The sequence below is a fragment of the Mesoplodon densirostris genome, chromosome 20 (genome assembly GCF_025265405.1).
Source record: "Mesoplodon densirostris isolate mMesDen1 chromosome 20, mMesDen1 primary haplotype, whole genome shotgun sequence".
Lineage (NCBI taxonomy): Eukaryota > Metazoa > Chordata > Mammalia > Artiodactyla > Ziphiidae > Mesoplodon > Mesoplodon densirostris.
In genome coordinates this window covers 18,354,128-18,370,360 of record NC_082680.1, presented here as the reverse complement: position 1 = coordinate 18,370,360, position 16,233 = coordinate 18,354,128, and the positions used below count along the sequence as shown (strand labels likewise).

At 37.9% G+C, this 16,233-nt stretch overlaps 2 pseudogenes; both read left to right on the top strand.

Moving 5' to 3' along the window:
- The window catches only part of LOC132481177 (NADH-ubiquinone oxidoreductase chain 5-like), a 59,706-nt pseudogene extending 47,326 nt beyond the window's left edge, over positions 1-12,380 (top strand).
- A 580-nt stretch (positions 12,381-12,960) lies between these two features.
- On the top strand, positions 12,961-14,448 carry LOC132481303 (cytochrome b-like; annotated as a pseudogene).
- The last annotated feature ends 1,785 nt before the right edge of the window (positions 14,449-16,233 follow it).

Sequence of the window (16,233 nt, the reverse complement as noted above, 5' to 3'; positions counted from 1 at the left end):
CTCGTGGCCTACCCGGCTGCTGGGCTTGAATGCAGAGGAGGAACTTGGGGTAATTAACACCCCCAAAAGGAAGTTAGTCAACACCAGGGGAAATTCTGCAAGCAATACCCTTCTTCGGCCTCAAAGAAGAGCTCTAGATTAGAAAGAAAGGAGAGAGGCTGGGCCAAGGGAGTGGACCTGTTTGTCATTGTGCTCCTTTTCTTTTCTCCACCTAAGGTTCAAGGAGAGAATTTAGGAAATAAATTCACAAGGAGCTCTAACTGTGCTGCTCACTGGAGAATGTAGTGAGGGAGAAAATTGAGTTCTCATAGCTGGTAGGAAAAAGAGACTTAGGGATCAAGCTGCCTTTGTTTGGAAAATGCCTTGATTGGGTAAACGAGTCTCTGGGGTATGGGCCCGACCTGGTATCAGGAAGTCAGAGGCGGGAGGATGGAGAGGAGGGGCAGCACAAGGAAAAGGATGACCTGCTGTGTCCTGCGACGCCCTCTGACCTCTACCCCCCAAATCTATGGTAAAGTTATTAAGTTTACAAAATGCTTGGTATGGGGGGGGGGCAGTGTACTGATAAATGGGAATAAGCTTTACATAAGGGGCAGGATGAGATACAACAGAAAGCACGCATATTGCAAATGGGATGGAAATTGAGGGGAACCTTTGAAATATAGTTTATATAAATTAGCACAATTTTTTAGAAGAAAGAAGATTTTAGAGCTTTGCCAAACTGTGAAATTGGGGGATCTGAGGCAGTCCTACTGACATTTAATGAACTGAGAAGACCCCGTATTATATCTGGATTAAGTCTAACTAGCAAGTATGTAATACTAGAAAAATTTCTAGGAAAAATATTTTTTTTAACTCTGATGGCACTTACACATCAGTTTTCTGAAAAGAAGGCTATTGGTTCATTCATTCATCGAGTCCACGAGTATTTATTGAGCATCTACTTTGTGTCAGTATTGTTCTAGGTGCTAGGGATACAGCTGAGGATGCAGACAATGGAACTGAAAGCAGTTTAAAAGTTATAAAGGCAGACCTCATTTTATTGCACTTAACTGTGCTTCACAGACGTTACATTTTTCTTTTTCCAACAGCAATTGCTCCCTTTGTGTCTGTGTCATACTTTGGTACTCTCCCAATATTTCAAACATTTTCATTATTATTATATTTGTTGTTGTCATCTGTGATCAGTAACCTTTGATATTACAAGGCAGATCTCAGAGATAGTGCAGGTTCAATTCCACACCATGACAATAAAGCAAATATCTCAATAAAGCAAATCACACAAATGTTTTTGGTTTCTCAATGCAAGAGTAACCAAAAGATTATGACTTGCTGAAGGCTTAGATAATGGTTAGCATTTTTTAAGCAGTAAAGTATTTTAAATTAAGATATTTACATTATTTTTTAGACATAATGTTGCACACTTAATAGACTACAGTATAGTGTAAACATGACTTTTCTATGCACTGAGAAACCAAAAGTTCATGTGACACATTTTGAGATGTTCACTTTACTAAGGTGGTTTGGAACTGAAAGCACAATATCTCTCAGGTCTGCCTTAGATATTTATGTTTTCAGCAGATGAGAAGTTCAGAGAACAAATGTCATTGGTTGTCTTGTTTTGTACTTCAGAAATGTTAGAGAAAAGATCTGGTACCTTTGACACCGTATTCTAACACCAGTTCTCTGACATCAGCTGAATGTCCTACAATTCATTTAAATTCTGACACTACCCAGAAAAAATGAAGACCCCACAAATTGAGGGCATAGTCCTTCACAAGATTGTTCCTACTTCAGACACCAGATGCAAGTGCAGTCCCCAGGTCTCCTAGTCTCCTAGGGCTGCTCTAACAAAAACCATAGACTGAATGGCTGAAAGAAAAAAAAAAATCTTCTCACAGTTCTAGAGGCTGGAAAGTCAGAGATAAATGTGCCACCTGATTTGGCTACTATTAAGAGCTCTCTTTCTGGCTACCTTCTCACTATGTGTACACATGGTGGGGGGAGAGAGAGAAACAAAGAGCACACAGGGGATTGCAATGATTTTTGTAGCTCTGTGCCAGAAACCAGGGACAAAGATCAAATATACTTTATTATATCACAGATACAATGTTAAAATTAATCACCCCCTGGCCACAGAGCCCAGCCAGCCAGAGGTGAGCTGATCTAAACTGAGCCCATTGGCAGCTTTGCCCCTGGGGAGGCAGGTAGGTAAGAAGGATCCAGTGAGGCCTTCAAGCCTTTCCTATAGAGGCTGCTTCACCTCTCTAGACGCACACCCGAAGGGAGACCCCTTGACTCTCACTCTGCCCCCAATCTTTGTTATTAGTATCTTATTGGTACCATGCAGAAGAGCCTATAAATTCAGCTGATTTCTCTGTTTCTGAGGCTGGTCTTCACTCGGCCTCCTTGAAGGTGTCTGTCTTTCCTTAGATTACAGGCAATTTGACTGTTCTGCAATCTCAGCTCTCTAATGGCTTCAAGAGAAGTTAGATTTTTATTGTTTATTCATCTGTGGTTGACCTTCCCATTTGTAGTTTACAAAGCTTTTTCACATTTTCTTTCATTTGATTCTAACAATGACCCTGTAAGACTGGCAGAGTAGGGCTTACTAGTGCTGAGCTTTTCTCATTAATCTAAAGGTCGTGCTCTTTCTGGCACATTATATACCTCTCAGAGACCCTACACGGGTTGTACATGTTGCTGTCCCTCATATTAGGCCCCTTATGATCCAGTGTTCATTAGCAAAAGATAAAAGGAATCACTCAAAGGATGAACAGAAAGCCCAGAAAGCTTGTATGAGATATTTCTTCACCCTCCAAATGGTACCTTATTTTGCTCCATGCCCAATATTAATAACCAGACACTTTTATGTGGATATGCTTTTCCCGATCCAAGTACTAAACCAGAGACCCTCAAACTTCAGAATACAGAAGAAGTACCTGAGGAACTCTTAAAAGTGCAAATTCTAGAAACCATCACCGGATCTTCTGATTCACTGGGAGAGGGAACTGCATGAGTGTTAAGACTACATGAGTGTTAAGAATATATATTTGAGAAAGTGATGCTTGAGATGAACCCTGAAAGATAACTATGAGTGTTGACTACATAAAGGGAGTGGCATAAGAAAAAACATGCTGGTAGGAAAAAAAGCATGTTCCAGGACAACATGAAAAGATGAAGAATGTAATGTTTAAAAAACTGACAAATGCTCATTTTGACTAGAAATACATGAGCAGAGGCAAGAGAGTAGCACCAGAAAAGACCAACAAAGGAATTAGGGCGGTATTAAGAATAGCCTTTCGGACAAGATAACAGTGTGATCTTTAACTAAGAGCCAGAAATATCACTGAAATATTTAAGCAGAGAAATAACATAATCATAGTTTTATTTTTAAAAACTCCCTCATCTATATCCCACAATTATAAGTATTGCAAATACTTCACGTTGATTATTTAATAGTTTAAACAAAATTGTTAAATTTCAAGTTACTGTAGCTGACAAAAAGAAGTAGGAAATCTGAATAGTTCTATTAAAGACTTGAATATATTGTTTAAAAATACTTCCCATAAAGAACACTCCAGGCCCAAGTGGCTTTCCTGATGAATTCTTCTACATATATTAGAGAGTAATATCACAGAATATCACACAATAACAATGTCACAAACTCTTCCATTGAACAGAAAAAAATGAACAATTTTTAATTATCTTATGAGACCAGCATAACTGTAATTCAAGAATTTAGAAAAGATATCTTAATAAAGGCAAATTACTGACCACTTTATCTCATAAAAGCCTTTAATTATTACCAACAGAATCTAGCAGGTTTTTTTTGTTTTGTTGTTTGTTTGTTTTTTGGCCACACTGCACAGCATGCAAAACTTCCCCAAGCAGAGATCAGACCCATGCCCCCTTCAGTGGAAGCACAGTCTTAACCACTGGACCACCAGGGAAGTCCTAGCAGTATTAAAAGGATAAGATATCATGATCAAGTGGGGTTTACTTAAAGTATGTAAAGGTCACTAAAGATTATAAAAACCAAGCAATGTATGTTAATCAAATGTACACAATAAGGAAAAAAACTGAGTATCTTGATTGATTCAGAAAACACATTTGACAAAATTTACCACCCATTCATGATAAAACTTTTAATGAACTTGCAATAGAAAAATATCCTTAATTTAATAAAACTATCCATAAAAATCTTCAGTGAGCAACATAATCAGTGGTGAACATAAAAAATTTTTTCCTGAGGTCAGGAATGAGACAAGAATACCCACTACCACCACTTCTACTTAACATTATACTGAAGATCATAGTGCAATAAGGCAAAAAAATAAAACAACAGGTATTATTTCAGAAAGGAAGAAATGCATATGTAACTATTCACAGATGACTTGACAGAGTACTTGAGAAATTCAAAAGAATATACAGACACAATATTAGAACAAATGAATTTATCAAGGTTACAGGATATAAGTCAATATAAAAACTCAATTGTATTTCTATATGCCAGCCACAAAGAAAACTATAAAAAGAAACCAGGAATGAAAACACTAAAAAATCAAATATTTCTTGATTTCTCTGAGTTAACTATTAGTGTACAGAAATGCAACAAATTTCTGTATATTAATATTGTACCCTGCAAATTTATTGAATTTATGTATTAGTTCTTCATAATGTATTAGCCTTCAGATGGAGTCTTTAAGGTTTTCTCTATAACGAATCATGTTATTTTCAAATAGTGACAGTTTTACAACTTCCCTTCCAATTTGGATGCCTTGTATTTATTTTTCTTGCCTGACTGTTGTGACTAGGACTCCCAATACTAGTTAAACAATCTCATTTACAATCAAATCCAAAAATATAAAATAAAATACCTGGGAATAAATTTAACCAAGGAGGTGAAAACCTGTATTCTGAAAACTATAAGACACTGATGAAGAAAACTGAAGCTGATACCATTAAATGCAAAGATATCTGTGTTTATGGATTGGAGGAATTAATGTTGTTAAAATGTCCATACAACCCAAAGCAATCAATAGATTTAATGCAATCCTTATCAAAATACCCATGACATTTTTCACAGAACTAGAATAAATAATCCTATACTACATGTGGAACCACAAAAGATCCCAAACAGCCAAAACATCTTCTTGAGAAAGAAGAACAAAGCCGAAGCTATCACGCTCCCTGATTTCAAACTATACTACAATGCTACAGTATGGTACTGGCACAAAAACAGACACATGGATCAATGAAACAGAATGGAAAGCCCAGAAGTAAACCCATGCATATACAGTCAATTAATCTATGGCAAAGGAGGCAAGAATATATAATGGGGAAAGGACAGTCTCTTCAATAAGCAGTGCTGGGAAAACTGGACAGCTGCATGTAAAAGACTGAAACTAGAAAAATTTCTCACACTATATACAAAAATAAACTCAAAATGGATTAAAGACATAAATGAAAGAACTGAAACCATAAAACCATAAAACTCCTAGAAGAAAACTTAGTCAATACGCTCTTTGATGATGGTCTTAGCAATATTGTTTTTGGATCCGTCTCTTCAGGCAAGGGAAACAAAAGCAATAATAAACAAATGAGACCTAATCAAACTCAACACCTTTTGTACAGCAAAGGAAACTATCAACAAAATGAAAAGGCAACCTACTGATTGGGAGAAGTTATTTGCAAATGATATGTCTGGTAAGGGGTTAATATCCAAAATATATAAAGAACTCATACAACTCTAAAAAAAATGATTTAAAAATGGGCAGAGGAACTGAATAGGCATTTTTCCAAAGAAGACATGTGGATGGCCAACAGGCACAGGAAAAGAAACTCAACATCACTGACCACCAGGGAAATGCAAGTCAGGACCACAATGAGATATCATCTCACACCTGTCAGAAATCATCAGAAAAACCAAGAAATAGCAACAGCTGTGGAGAAAAGGGAACCCTCATACTCTGTTGGTGGAAATGTAAATTGGTGCAGCCACTATGGAAAACAGTATGGAGGTTTCTCAAAAAATTAAAAATAGAACTACTATATGATTTAAATTCCACTCCTGGGTATTTATCTGAAGAAAATGAAAACACTAATTTGAAAAGATATATATACATCCCAATATTCATAGCAGTAATATTTATAATAGCCAAGATATGGAAGCAACCTAACTGTCCATCAACAGAGGAATGGATAAAAAAGATGTGGCATATATAAGTATAGTGGAACATTACTCATCCATAAAAAAGAATAAAATTTTGCCATATGCAACAACATGGATGGGCCTGGAGGGTATTATGCTTAGTGAAATAAGTCAGGCAGAGAAAGACAAATACTGTATGTTTTCACTTATATGTGGAACCTAAAAAATAAAACAAAGGAACAAATGTAACAAAACAGAAACAGACTCACAGATACAGAGAAAAAACTTATGGTTACTTGTGGTTACCAGAGGGGAGAGGGGCAAAATAGGTGAAGGGAATTAGGAGATACAAACCACTAGGTATAAAATAAATAAGTTACAAGGATGTAATGTACAGTGTAGGAAATATAGTCAATATTTAAAAATAACTTTCTATAAAGTATAATCTATAAAAATACCAAATTACTATGTTGTTTACCTGAAACTAATATAATATTGTAAGTCAACTATACTTCAGTTTACAAAATCAAATATTTAGGAATAAATCCAGCAAAGGATGTGCAAGACATCTTTAGTTAACATGGCAAAATATTGCTGAGAAAAATTAAAGTATAAGTAAACAAATGAAAGATTATACCATATTCTTGTAGTGAAAGATTTAATACTACTTTTCCAAAAACTACTTAATAGATTCAGTGCAATCCCCATAAAAATTCCAGTGTTGGGCTTCCCTGGTGGCGCAGTGGTTGAGAGTCCGCCTGCCGATGCAGGGGACACGGGTTCGTGCCCCTATCCCGGAAGATCCCACATGCCGCGGAGCGGCTGGGCCCGCGAGCCATGGCCGCGGAGCCTGTGTGTCCGGAGCCTGTGCTCCGCAACGGGAGAGGCCACAGCAGTGAGAGGCCCGCGTACAGCAAAAAAAAAAAAAAAAAAAAAAAAAAAAAAAAAAAAATTCCAGTGTTTTTTCTAAAGAGATTGATTGATTCTAAAATTTATATAGAATGCAAAGGTACAAAAATAGTCCTGCAATACTGAAGAAGGATTAACAGATGGAATATGAATAGTACCAAATATCAAGAATCAGATTTATTATAAAGTATGGTGATTAAGACAATGTAGTATTGGATCCCAGACAGATAAGCTGACTATAGAAATGACCTCCACATATAGGCTGATCTGATTAACAAAAAAGGTAACATTTCAATGCAGTGGCAGAAAGTCTGTCTTTTCAATAAATAGTGTTGAATAATTTGATATCCATACGTAAAACAAATTTATCTTGATCCCTTCCTCACACCAAACATAAAAATCAATTCTTAGATAGATCTAAGTGTAATAGGTAAAACAACAAAGCATTTAGAGGAAAAAGAAAAATGTGACTTTGGAGTAGGCCCATATTTCTTTTAAAAAACATAAAATATTTACTATAAATTTTTAAAAAATGGTACATTGGACTATATTAAAATTTAGCAATTTTGTTCCTAGAAAGTCACCATTAAGAGATTGAAAAGGCAATGCACAGAGTGGGAGCAGATATTTGTAGTACATATGTCTGACAAAGAATGCATACTCATACAGAACTCCTCCAAATCAATAAGGAAAGCCAGTCAACCCAATAGAAAAATGAGAAGTGCACAAAATAAGATATTCAGGCATCCAATAACCATATGAAAATGTGCTCAACTTCATTAGTTTTCAGGGAAATGCAAATTTAAATCACAATGCAATTCAACTCCGCATCCTCAAGAATTTTAAAAAAGGTTTAAAAAAAGACTGACCATATACAGTGCTGACAAATACTTGAAGCAAATGTAGCTCTCATTTATATACTGTTTGTTAGTGTAAATTGGTACAAAAGTTTGGTAAATTATTTGGAAGTATATAGTAAAACTGAACAAATCTGTTACCTAGTTCACTTTTAGGTACTTATGCAATAGCAAGGCATACACATGTTCATGAAAAGTTATCAACAGAAATGTTGATGGCAGCACAATTGTGTGATAGACCTAAATTGGAAACTAACTAAATGCCCACCACATAAATGGGTATTTATAGGTTAATATGTGTATATTAGTATATTCACACAATAATGGACTATACAACAACTACACACAACAACATGGATTAATTTTACAACCATAATGTTCAGTGAAAAAAGGAAAAATTCCCAGTGAACAAAGAATGCTTCTCCAAGAATCCATTTATATAAAGCACAAACAGACAAAACTATATATGCTGGTGGATGTCAGAAAAGTATTTGCTCTTGGCGGCGGCTGGCTGCTGACTGGAAGAGAGAACAGGGCAAGCTTCTGTGGGCCAGGAATGTTCTCTTTCTTGATTTGGTAATGACTAAGTGGGTGTTTTTGGTTTATGAAAATTTATGAAATGACACACATAATATGTGAACTTTTGTGCATGTATGGTATACTTTAATAAAAAGTTTAAAAAATAAAGCTTACCGTAGCTGTACACGAAGAGTTCACTTGAGAGAAGCAACCGTAGAATTGGGAAGACCAGTTAGGAGGGCATCGTCCTGGCAAGAGATGATGGTAGCCCTGTTGGAAGAAGAAATTATAGGTACTGACTACGTACAAAATCTTAACTTACTCCAATGCTAAAATTTATTATCCCTATGATTATACTAATACCCCTGACTTGATTATCAAAAAATAATATAATTTGAATTAACGCTACAACCCATAGCCTGCTAATTAGCCTCACAAGCCTTCTTCTTAACCAGTTTGATGATAATAGCCTTAATTTCTCATTAATATTCTTTTCCGACTCCCTATCTGCACCACTACTGATCTTGACTATATGACTCCTACCTCTGATATTAATAGCCAATCTCACCTGCTCAAAGAATCGCTGACCCGAAAAAAACTATACATCACCATACTAATCATATTACAAATATTTTTAATCATAACATTTACCACCACAGAACTAATTCTATTTTACATTATATTCGAGGTCACACTAGTTCCTACGCCCATCATCATTACTCGATGAGGTAACCAAACAGAACGCCTCAATGCAGGGCTCTATTTTCTGTTCTATACACTAATCGGATCACTCCCGCTGCTAGTGGCATTAGTATATACGCAAAACACCACAAGTTCTCCGAATTTCCTAGTAGTCCAATTTTGAACCCAAGCATTACCCAACTCCTGATCCAACGTCTTTAGATGACTAGCCTGCATAATAGCCTTTATGGTAAAAATACCCCTCTATGGCCTCCACCTTTGACTACCCAAAGCACACATAGAAGCCCCCATCGCAGGCTCTATAGTCCTTGCAGCCGTATTACTAAAACTCGGGGGCTACGGCATGCTACAAATTACAGCAATACTCAAACCCCTGACAGAATTCATAGCATACCCTTTTCTTAGGCTCTCCTTATGAGGGATAAGCATAACCAGTTCAATCTCTCTACGCCTAACAGCCCTAAAATCACTTATCGCATATTCTTCCGTCAGCCACATAGCACTTCTTATTGCAGCTATTCTCATCCAGACCCCTTGAAGTTACATAGGAGCCACTGCTTTAATAATCGGCCCACAGCCTCACATCATCTATATTATTCTGCCTAGTAAATTGAAACTGTGAGCGAGTCCACAGCTGAACTAGAGTCTTAGCCCGAGGCCTACAAACCCTCCTCCCACTAGTAGCCACTTGAGGACTACCGGCAAGCCTAGCAAACTTAGCCCTACCCCCAACTATTAATCTAATCGGAGAACTGTTTGTAGTTATATCAACCTTCTCATGATCAAATTTTACCATTATCTTAATAGGAACTAACATTGTAATGGCAGCCCTATATTCTATATGTATACTAATTATGACACAACGTGGTAAATACACACACCATATTAAAAACATTACACCCTTTTTTTACATGAGAAAATGCCCTTATAGCCCTCCCCATTCAACCCCTCCTACTCCTGTCACTAAATCCCAAAATTATCCTAGGCCCCCTGTATTGTAAATACAGTTTAAAAAACACAATAGATTGTGAATCTAGTAACAAAAGACTGAGACTTCTTATTTACTGAGAAAGTATTGCAAGAACTGCTAATTCATGTCCCCATGCCTAACAGTATGGCTTTTTCAGGCTTTTAAAGGATAGTAGTTATCCATTGGTCTTAGGAGCCAAAAAATTGGTGCAACTCCAAGTAAAAGTAATAAACCTATTTTCCTCTTTTGCTCTGGTCACACTACTTATACTAATCATCCCAATTATAATAACTGACACAGATTTCTACAAAAGTGACAAATAGCCATCATTTGTAAAAAAAAATACCGTCTCATATGCTTTTATTACCAGCCTAGTTCCAACAATAATATTCCTCCACACAGGCCAAGAAATAGTTATTTCAAACTGACATTGAATCACTGTCCAAACCTTTAAATTAACACTTAGCTTCAAAATAGATTACGTCTCAATAATATTTGTACCAGTAGCATTATCTGTTACGTGGTCCATTATGGAGTTCTCAATATGGTACCTACACTTAGACCCTTACCTTAACCGGTTCTTCAAGTACCTACTCCTCTTCCTCATCACCATGCTAATCCTTGTTACTGCCAATAACCTCTTCCAACTATTTATTGGATGGGAGGGGGTTGGAATTATATCCTTCCTGCTTATTGGGTGGTGATTGGGTGAGCAGACACAAACACAGCTGCTCTCCAAGCAATCCTATATAACCTCATTGGGGATATAGGGTTCATTATATCAACAGCATGATTCTTGTTTAACTCAAACACAGGAGGCCTGCAACAAATTTTTATACTCGACCTAAATCCCTCAAACCTCCCCCTTATAGGATTTGTACTAGCTGCAGCCGGAAAATCAGCCCAATTTGGACTCCACCCTTGACTCCCCTCAGCAATAGAGGGCCTCACCCCTGTATCAGCCCTGCTCCACTCAAGCACAATAGTTGTGGCAGGAGTCTTCCTACCTATTCGATTTACCCTTTAAGAGAAAACAACAAACTTATTCCAGCAATAGCTCTGTGCTTAGGAGCCCTCACCACCCTATTCACAGCTATATGCACTCTCACCCAAAATGACATTTAAAAAATGATCGTTTTCTTCACTTCAAGCCAATTAGGCCGAATAATGGTAACAATTGGAATCAACCAACTCTATGTAGCATTCTTACACATCTGCACACATGCTTTTTTTAAGGCCATGCTCCGGATCCATTAGTCACAGCCTGAACGACGAACCAGATATTCGAAACACAGGAGGCCTTTTCAAGGCTTTACCCTTCACCACAACACCCCTTATTATCGGGTGTTTAGCATTGACAGGAATGCCTTTCCTCACTACTATTTCCTCACTACTATTCTAAAGACTTGATTATTGGAGCTGCTAACACGTCTTATACCAACGCCTGAGCCCTGTTAATAAATCTAATTGCCGCCTCCCTCACAGCTGCCTATAGTGCCCACATTATCTTCTTTGCTCTATTAGGACAACCTGGCTTCTCCCCCTAACCTCTATCAGTGAAAACAACCCCCTCTTAATTAACTCCATCAAACACCTACTGATTGGAAGTGTCTGCTGGATTCATTATCTCCAACAACATCCCCAAGCCACAGTCCCCCTAATAACCATACCCTTACATCTAGAACTAACTGCCCTTGCAGTAACCATGCTAGGCTTCACATTGGCACTCAAAATTAACCTTAACACACAAAACTTAAAATTTATCCACCCCTCAAATACCCTTAAATTCTCTAGTCTCTTAGGATATTTCCCCACCATCATGCATCATCTACCTCCTTACCTAAACCTATCAATAAGCCAAAATTCAGCATCCTCTCTTTTGGGCTTAATCTGACTAGAAAACATTTTTTTTTTTTTTTTTTTTTTTTTTTGCAGTACGCAGGCCTCTCACTGCTGTGGCCTCTCCTGTTGCGGAGCAAGGCTCCGGACGCACAGGCTCAGCGGCCATGGCTCACGGGCCCAGCCGCTCCGCAGCATGTGGGATCCTCCCGGACTGGGGCACGAACCCATGTCCCCTGCATCGGCAGGCAGACTCAACCACTGTGCCACCAGGGAAGCCCTAGAAAACATTTTACCAAAAACCACATCCCTTATTCAACTAAAGTTCTCCATACCAATCTCAAGCCAAACAGGCCTTATCAAACTATACTTCCTATCATTCCTTATCACTCTCACCCTTAGCATGCTTTTATTTAATTATCATGAGTAATCTCCATAATAACCACAACACCAATAAGCAGCGACCAGCCAGTAACACTCTCCAACCAGGTACCATAACTATATAATTCCATAATCCCCATAGCTTCCTCACTAAAAAAGCCAGTCACTAGTATTATAAATAACTCAGTCTCCCAACTGATTGAACTTAAACACAACTTCCACCTCCTCATCCTTTAAAATATATAATACCATCAAAAACTGTATTATCAACCCTGAAAGAAACGCCCCCAAGACAGTCTTATTAGAAACCCAAACCTCAGGATACTGCTCAGTGGCCATAGCCATCATATAGCCAAACACAACTAATATCCCCCCCTAAATGAATCATAAACACTATCAGACCTAAAAATGAACCACCAAAGTTCAACACGATCCCATACCCAACACCACCACTCACAATCAACCCAGAGCCCCCATAAATAGGTGGTTTTGAAGAAACCCCCGCAAAAGTAATCACAAAAATAACACTTAAAATAAATACAAAATATGTCATCATCTTTCTCACATGGATCTCAGCCATGACCAATGACATGAAAAATCATCGTTGTCATTCAACTATAAGAACACCAATGACCAACATCCCAAAAACACACCCACTAATAATAATGCATTTATTGAACTCCCAGCCCCATCAAACATTTCATCATGGGCCTTCCCTGTTGGTACAAGTGGTTAAGAATCCACCTGCCAATGCAGGGGACACAGGTTCAATCCCTGATCCAGGAAGATCCCACATGCCATGGAGCAACTAAGCCTGTGTGCCACAACTACTGAGCCTGTGCTCTAGAGTCCGTGGGCCACAACTACTGAGCCTGTGTGCCAAAACTACTGAAGCCCGTGCACCTAGAGCCTGTGCTCCGTAACAAGAGAAGCCACCGCAATGAGAAGCCCATGCACAGCAATGAAGAGTAGCCCCCACTCGCCACAACTAGAGAAAGCCTGCACACAGCAACGAAGACCCAGCACAGTCAAAACTAAATTAATTAATTAATTTAAAAAATTTCATCATGATGAAATTTTGGCTCTCTACTAGGAATTTGCCTGATCCTGCAAATCCTAACAGGCTTACTCCTAGCAACACATTACACACCAGACACAGCAACTGCCTTCTCATCAGTAGCACACATCTATCGAGATGTTAACTACGGGTGAATCATTCAATATATACATGCAAACGGAGCTTCCATATTCTTTATCTGCCTTTACATTCACGTAGGATGTGGCCTGTATTATGGGTCCTGTGCCTTTCTAGAAACATGAAACATCGGAATTATTCTACTACTTGTAGTTATAACTACTACATTTATAGGCTGTGTACTACCATGAGGACAAATGTCATTCTGAGGGGCAACAGTCATTACAAACCTGCTGTCAGCAATCCCATATATTGGCACCACTCTTGTCGAATGGATCTGAGGTGGCTTTTCCATAGACAAAGCAACACTCACGCCATTCTTTGCTTTTCATTTTATCCTCCCCTTCATCATCACAGTGCTAGCAGCTATCCACCTACTATTTCTCCATGAAACAGGATCCAACAACCCCACAGGAATCCCATCTGACACAGACAAAATTCCATTCCACCCCTATCACACAACCAAAGACATCCTAGGCACTCTACTACTAATCCTAGCCTCACTAATACTGGTCCTATTTTTACCCGACTTGCTAGGAGACCCTGACAACTACACCTCAGCAAAGCCACTCAATACACCACTGCATATTAAACCAGAGTGATATTTTCTATTCGCATATGCAGTTCTACGATCAATCCCCAACAAACTAGGAGGAATCTTAGCCCTATTACTCTCAATCCTAATTCTAGCATTTATCCCGATACTCCACACATCCATACAATGAAGCATAACATTCCAACCCCTTAGCCAATTCATATTTTGAGTGCTAGTGGCAGACCTACTAACACTAACATGGATTGGAGGACAACCTATAGAACAACGCTTCATCATTGTCGGCCAACTCACATCTATTTTATACTTCTTTTAATTCTAGTACTAATACCAGTAACTAGCATCATTGAAAACAACCTCCTGAAATGAAGAGTCTTTGTAGTATATCGTATTACCCTGGTCTTGTAAACTGGAAGAGGAGAACACACCTCCCTAAGACTCAAGGAAGAAGCCCCAAGCTTCGCTGCCAGCACCCAAAGCTGAAATTCTACTTAAACTATTCCCTGAAATTATAAGACATTTACAGAATTGTTAAGTACTATATCAGTATCAAAACAGCCCATTTTATCACAAACTACTATGTACATCGTGCATACTTCTATTACCACATTAATAAGTACATACATCTTATATGTACATATTACATGTATAATTGTACATTACACTATCTACCCCATGCTTATAAGCATGTACATCTTATTATTAGTATTACATAGTACATATAGATTATCAATCATACATGGTACATTAAGTCAAATCAATTCTAGTCAACATGCATATCTTGTCCATTAGACCACAAGCTTAATCACCAGGTCACGTAAAACCATCAACCTGTTTGGCAGTTACCCCTCTTCTCGCTCCGGGCCCATAACTTGTGGAGGTTTCTATCAATGAACTTTATCGGACACTTGGTTCTTACTTCAGGGCCATCTCACCTAAAATTGCCCACTCTTTCCCCTTAAATAAGATATCTCGATGGACTAATGACTAATCAGCCCAGGCTCACACATAACTGTGATTTCATGCATTTGGTATTTTTTAATTTTTAGGGGGGATACTTGGACACAGCTATGACCTTAGAAGTTCTTAACACAGTCAACCAAATTGTAGCTGGACTTCAATTGAAAATTATTTACCAGAATCAAAAATTCATGGTGTGTAATTCAGTCAGTGGTTACAGGATATAACAATATTATATGTGTATACACATACAATAGACATAACATTCCAGTCTTCCCTCTCCCATCTAAAACAAACACCCCCATCAAAACAGATTAACCTCAAAAACACCCCCATCATACCAATAAACTACTTAGATATTCACTACCCATATAGACTGACATCTCCCCTAGGTACATTAACCATTTTATCAAAAATTTAATACTAAATCCGACACAAACTGCACAACACATCCATATAAATACCACCTGTACACAGTAAGTTGATGTAGCTTAAACAACCTCTAAAGCAAGGCACTGAAAATGCCTAGATGGGATTACTAGCCCCATAAACACACAGGTTTGGCCCCAGCCTTTCTATTAATTTTTAATAGAATTACACATGCAAGTTTCTGCACTCTGCTGAGAACACCTTCTAAATCACTAAGATTAAAAGGAGCAGGTATCAAGTGCACTATGCCAGTAGCTCACAACACCTTGACCAACCACACCCCCATGGGAGAGAGCAGTGATAAAAATTAAGCCATAAACGAAAGTTCGACTAAGCCATATTAATTAGGGTTGGTAAATTTTGTGCCAGCCAACGTGGTCATACGATTGACCCAAGTTAACAGAAATACGGCGTAAAGTGTGTTAAAGAGAAATAAAAAAATAAAGTTAAATCTTAATTAAGCTGTAAAAAGCCATAATTAAAGTAAAAATAGACTATGAAAGTGACTTTAGCATATCCTGATTACACGACAGCTAAGACCCAAACTGGGGCTAGATACCCCACTATGCTTAGCCCTAATTGTCACAGCAGGAAGCGTAAAACTGATTTAACTAAAGAAATATAATAAGCAGTTTTCAGAGTCAATAATTGTGCATTCATGATGAAAGCCACTTATCTTGTATAATTGTCTCTAGTTGTATTTAGCTACCTAGATCCTAGCAACAAAAATACATACAGTGGATTTGATACAGTATAGTATAAAAT